Genomic DNA, 6721 nt, shown 5'->3' with positions numbered 1-6721 from the left:
CCATAGGGTTTAGAAATAAATGTTTTCCTAAATAATTGTGTACATAATTCTCTCTCTTGTCTCCTGCAATTACTGTTAAGTTCATTTATATATTTTCTATAAATTTTTCCCATTTTCTACTTTATTACTCTTCCTATTATTTTCAGATTTTATAACTTTTAAATGTTTTTATTGGGTTTTTATTTAATAACATTGCATAGTACTCAAAAATTTAAACAGTTTTTTTTTTTTTTTTTAAGTAAGCCAATTTATTTTTAAGGGGAAAAAAGATTACCTTGTTAGATGAGTATAATCCTTGCTATCCTTTTAGATTAATATTTTTAATTCTCTGTTGTAATATATGAATGCTCAGAGTAGTAAGAACTACTTTTAAAAATTCACTTCCAAAATGTCAACACAATTGGAGTATTTTAGGTAGCTTTGAGTCCATTTCTTATTCCAACAGTATAAGTATTTCCAGGAACAATTAGCTTTTCATCTTAGAGTTCACAATTACAATCAATATTAAGAAAACATTTCTGAAATATGCTTCTCTGTTTTGACTGCAAGTTAGATATTCATTTATGAGCTCTTACAGGATTTAGTGAGTTCTCAGATGTGAACACTGAGCCAACATTTAAAAGGAACATTTAACAAAACTTTTTAAATAAGAGCTTCACAAAATTACTTAATATATGCTCTGCAGATTTATTTCTTTCTACTTCAATTAATTGCACTGGAAGCTGCCAAATTGAATCACTACCATGATTGTTATTGCCGATCTGATCATAGGAATCATGTTGGACTGTGAGGAAAAAAGGATCAGATTAAGACTACAATTTGGTATCTGTCCAATTATAAAGGAAATCAATAAAAAGATAAGGTGGCTTATTCAAACTGTTGTCTAAAGAGAGAAAGGGTATGTTTAGAAATTTGAGAAAGACATAACTAGTGGAAAATAAAGTTAGACCATAAGAATTAACCCCTAAGCAAAAATGAGTCATGTCACAGCCAAATCTCCAGGTTTATCTGAGAACCATTTATCTCTCCAAATATCTTCACCTTCATATTGTTACATTACTAAAAGTATTATCAGAAAATTTTAGTCCTTCTTTTGGAGTTCTCTGAATTTGTGCTTGACTTAGTACAACAGATTCAATGAAAAATATGAGAATATAGAAAAACAGGTACATGATATTTACAAATAAAATTTTGTTTTTTAATCTACCCTTATTATATTAAACAATGAACACAGAGGGTCTATATCTAATGCCTGAGGAATCAGGATTTCTAGTAGTTTGTTTGGAAACTCAACAGATTTATAAAATTCTAATTACAAGTCAGCACACTATGTAGGAATGCTATGCCCATTGTTTATGGCATTTCTTTTGAATACTACTCTTGCTGGGTTTTGATTGCACTCAGGCAGTAAAAAGCATGATGAGTCAAGGCATAGAAATGAAATCACATGACATATTATTGATAAAACCCACACCACATTTGAAAATAAGAATGACCCTACTGGGGACAAATTCATCTTTAAAAAATTTAGAAAAAATACTATTCCAAAGTGCTCAAGATTAATCATAACTCAAGTCAGAGTAACAAGATCATTGAGTCTCTGTACTACTTTATTAAAAACACTGTGTACTCATCCTCAGAGAGGAAATTATTGAATAAATAAGGCACACATGATCGGTGGTTAATACGACTTTAGGTCTTTAGGTCAGTCACAAGAGTCCCATCTTTGCTTCTACCTGAGAATAATGGTTCATCGGTTACTACTTCTCTATACTTTAAGTCAGCTTTTCTTTAAACCTTCTGTGACACTTCTTCACCAGTATTTCCTACTGGTGGGTGCCCCGATTCCTCTGACCCTCTACCATAGTTTATTACTTTCACCATGTGGCAAACACTGCTAGGGGTCACTCACCATCCACTCTCTCCTTCGCTAACTGTGATTTTGTGCATGATGCCCACGTACTAGCTCAGAGTTGCCCAGATTCCAGTCTCCCATGCAGCCGTAGTGAATATATGACTCAGTTCTGGCCAATGCTGAAGTGAATTCAGTGAGTTTTACAAAAACTATTGTTTTGACGAAGATGCTGGAAGCAACATTTTGCCTTTCAGTCTTCCCATTTTCTTCTCACCTGGAATTTGGACAGAGTACAAAGAGGTAGAATGACCATCATTTAAACAAAAGAACCACAGGCAAGTGCCAAGGACTGCGAAGTAAGAGAAGCAATTAGAGTCTGTAAAATTGATGACTTTCTTAAACGCTTACAAGGATTCTGAACTATCTACCTGCAGACTCTGCAGACTCTCTGCCTCCTTGAGGGGAGGGAAAAAAAAAACCTGCTAAGTCCCTGTAAACAAGTTTATTTTATGGGGGATAAATGTAATATTGATCAACTCAAACAGGAAACAGGTGACCTCTCTCCTTACATTAGCATGCATATAAATATCTGCACTAAAATTATTTTTTATCAATCATCAATAAAGATTTTAGAAATAAAGAAAATAACTCAAAAAAATTAAAAATATATACAAATTGTTCAAGGATTATGTTGCTCTTTAACTTGCTTATTAGTTTTTATTTTTGATTTTGTTGTTTTGTGGACTTTTTGTCTTGGATAAATAACCTTTTAAATATTACATACCATAAAAACAAAAATCTGGTTGTGATGTATTTAATAAATGACAGTGAACTCTTTGATCCTGTTCCCTTAAAGTGAAGTCTATATCCCTTCTCCCTTAGATATTAGGAGCCTGTGACTTGCTTATGATCAACAGAATTTAGAGAGAACAACTCTTGGTGATTCTCAAGGCTGTACCCAATGAGGACAAGGCAGCCTCAAACTTATCTTTCTGGATACTCGCACTTGGACCTCTGAAATCCATCTACTCTAAAGCCTCCATCCTGCCAGGAGGTCACATGGAGAATGCTTCTTGAAGGAATCCTGGTCTTCTGATTCTTCCAGCCTCTGAGCCAAACATTGTAGTGAACAAGACTTCAGGCCTAGCAGTTGAGTCCCTCCCAAACTTCAATGCTTTTAGTAGAGACCAGACCTAATGGAACAGAGACAAGCTGTCCCTATTGTGACCTGTCCCAAGTGTTTAACAAAACAAAACAGTTGTTTTAAACTTTTAAATTCTGGAGGAATTTGTTTTGTAGCAACAGAAGCCACAATTAAAAAGATAGTGCACCATGATCAAGTGGGGTTCATCCTAGAGATGCAACATTGGTTCAACACACAGAAATCAATAAACATTATTCATCAATTCATCAACAGACTTAAAGACAAGAATTATATGATCATCTCAATAGATGTAGGAAAAGCATTTAACAAAATACAGCATCCATTCATGTTCAAAACACTAGAAAAACTAGGAATAGTAAGAACATACTTCAACATTATAAAAGCTATCTATGCTAAGCCCAAGGCCCACATCATTCTAAATGAGGAAAACTGAAAGTGTTCCTTCTAAAAACTGGAATAAGACAGGGATGCCCTCTTTCACCACTTCTATGCAACATAGTCCTGGAAACTCTAGTCACAACAATTAGAAGAAATAAAGGAATACAAATACTAAAAGAAGAAGTCAAACAATCCCTATTTGCTGACAAAATGATTCCATATTTAGAAGATCCAAAAAAACTCCACCAGAAAAATTCCTGAACTCACAAATGAATTCAGCAAAGTAGCAAGATATAAAATTCCACCCATAAATCAATTGATTCCTATACATCAGTGATAAATCAACTGAAACGGAAATGAGGAAAACTGTCCATTCACAATAGCCTCAAAGAAAATAAAATATCTGGGAGCTGGGGTTGTAGCTCAGTGGTAGAGTGTTTGCCTAGCATGTGTGAGGTACTGGGTTCAATTCTCAGCACCACATATAAATAAATGAAAAAATAAAAAGGCCTATCAACATCTAAAAATAATATTTAAAAATAAAATAAAATATTTGGGACTCAATCTAACAAAAGAGGTGAAAGATCTCTACAATGAAAACTATGGAACACTAAAAGAAATTGAAGAAGAACTTGGAAGACGGAAAGATCTCTCATGTTCTTGGGTAGGCAGAATTAACATTGTCAAAATGGCCATACTACCATGCGTGCGGGCACACACCTCTAATCCCAGCAGCTCCAGAGGCTAAAACAGAAGAATCAAGAGTTCAAAGCCAGCCTCAGTAACAGCGAGGCACTAAGCAACTCAGTGAGATCCTGTCTATAAATAAAATATAAAATGGGATTGGGGATGTGGCTCAGTAGTTGAATGTCCCTGAGTTCAATCCCTGGTACCAAAAAAAAAAGAAAAAAGAAAAAAAAAGAATGACCATCCTACCAAAAGATCTACATAGATTCAATGCAATTTCCATTAAGTTTCTAATGATGTTCTTTATAGGAATAGAAAAAGCAGTCATGAAATTTATTTGGAAAGATAAGAGGCCCAGAATAGCCAAAAGCAGTAGGCATCACAATAGCAGACCTTAAATTATACCACAGAACTGTAGTAACAAAAATGACATGGTATTAACATGAAACCAGAATGAAGGTCAATGATATAGAATTAAAGACACAGAGACAAACCCACATAAATACAGTTATCTCATACTAGACAAAGGCACCAAATACATACATTGAAGAAAAGATAACCTCTTCAACAAATGGTGCTGGGAGAACTGGAAATCCATATGTAATAAAATGAAATTAGACCCCCATCTCTCAGGCTGCACAAAACTCAAAGTGGACCAAAGACCTGGGCATCAGATCAGAGACCCTGCACCTACTAGAAGAAAAGGTGGGCCCAGATCTCCATCATGTGAGCTAAGGAACTGACTTCCTCAACAAGACTCCTAAAGCACAAGAAGTCGAATCAAGAAATAATAAATGGGATGGAATCAAACTAAAAACCTTCTTCACAGTAAAAGTAACAATAAATAACACGAAGAGAGAGACTATGGAATGGGAGAAAAACTTTTGCAACCTGCACCTCAGATAGAGCATTAATCTCCAGGATATATAAAGAGTTCAAAAAATTTAATACCAAAAAAACAAATAACCCACTCAATAAATGGGCAAAGGAACTGAGCAAACACTTCACAGAAGAAGAAACACAAATAGCCAACAAATATATGAAAAAAAGTTCAAAATCACTAGCAATTAGAAAAATGCAAAATAAAACTACACTGAGATTTCATCTCACTCCAGTCAGAATAGCAATCAAGAATACAAGTAACAATAAATGTTGGCAAGGATGCAGGGAAAAGGCACACTCATACATTGCTGGTGGGACTGCAAATTGATGCAACCATTAATTCTCAGAGCATTAATCTCTAGAATCTATAACGAACTCAAAAAACTTAACAATATATGGACAAAGGAACTGAACAGGCATTCACAGAAAAAATAGGAGTGGTCAACAAATACATGAAAAAATGTTCATCATTTCTACCAATTAGAGAAATGCAAATTAAAACTACTCTAAGATCTCATCTCACTCCAATCAGAATGGCAATCATCAAGAATACAAGCAACAATAGGTGTTGGTGAGAATGTGGGGGAAAAGGTATACCGAATTGCAGTGGGACTGCAAATTGGTGCAACCATCATGGAAAGTAGCATGGAGATTTCCCAGAAAACCTGGAATGGAACCACCATTTGACCCAGTTATCCCACTCCACGGCATATACCAAAAGGACTTAAAACCAGCATACTACAGTGACACAGTCAAATCGATGTTTATAGCAGCTCAATTCACACTAGTGAAACTATGGAACCAACCTAGGTACCCTTCAGTAAATGAATGGATAAAGAAACTGGTTTACTTATACAATGGATTATTACTCAGCCTTAAGGAAGAATGAAATTATGGCATTTGCCAGTAAATGGATGGAACTGGAGAATATCATGCTGAGTGAAATAAGTCAATCCCAAAGAACCAAAGTCCAAATGTTTTCTCTGATACACAGATGCTAAGTCACAATAAGTGGTGGGGGGAAATAGAGGCATTTTGGACTAGACAGAGGGGAGTGAAAGGATGGGAAGGGGAGTGGAGATAGGAACAATGGTAGAATAAATCAGATATTATGACCCTATATGCATATATGATTACATGATATGTGTAACTCTACATCATGTACAACCAGACAAAAGAGAGGTTATCCTCCATTTATGTATGACGTGTCAAAATGCATTCTATTACCGGGCATGGTGGCGCACACCTGTAATTCCAGCAAGTCAGGAGGCTGAGGCAGGATAGTGAGTTCAAAGCCAGTCTTAGCAATGGAGAGGCACTAAGCAACTCAGTGAGACCCTGTCTCTAATAAAATACAAAACAGGGCTGGGGATGTGGCTCAGTAGTCAAGTGCCCCTGAGTTCAATCCCCAGGACCAAAAAAAAAAAAAAAAAAAAAAAAAGCATTCTACTGTCATGTATAACTAAATAGAAAAAAAAAAAAAAAATATATATATATATATATATAAAAAGAATGGGAAGTTATAGTCCATGTATGTATGATATGTCAAAATACATTCTACCATCATATACAACTAAAAAGAAAAAAAGAAAAGAGAAAGAAAGGAAAAGAAATAGCAGCCACACACTGGGAGAAACCATTTCCCACATTTGGAAATATGTGAAAAGAGAAAGTTTTTCAAAATGAAAACAATGACACATAGTAATGACAAAAATGGTATCCGAGAGGCTTGTGAAAATAGCAGACTATTTTAC

The 6721-nt window shown here is 35.1% G+C and overlaps 1 long non-coding RNA gene across 3 annotated transcripts in view; it reads right to left on the bottom strand.

Annotated features, from left to right (window-relative positions):
• Positions 1–534: 534 nt before the first annotated feature.
• The window catches only part of LOC124985009 (uncharacterized), a 122106-nt gene continuing 115919 nt past the window's right edge, over positions 535–6721 (bottom strand). For all 3 annotated transcript variants that reach the window (XR_007108771.1, XR_007108768.1, XR_007108774.1), the window contains one exon: positions 535–2129. This is a non-coding gene — a long non-coding RNA (uncharacterized LOC124985009). The remainder of the gene's footprint in view (positions 2130–6721) is intronic.

Source organism: Sciurus carolinensis, chromosome 1 (genome assembly GCF_902686445.1).
Source record: "Sciurus carolinensis chromosome 1, mSciCar1.2, whole genome shotgun sequence".
In the NCBI taxonomy this organism is placed as follows: domain Eukaryota; kingdom Metazoa; phylum Chordata; class Mammalia; order Rodentia; family Sciuridae; genus Sciurus; species Sciurus carolinensis.
The sequence above is the reverse complement of the archived record's forward strand: the minus strand, read 5'-3'. Positions and strand labels throughout refer to the sequence as shown.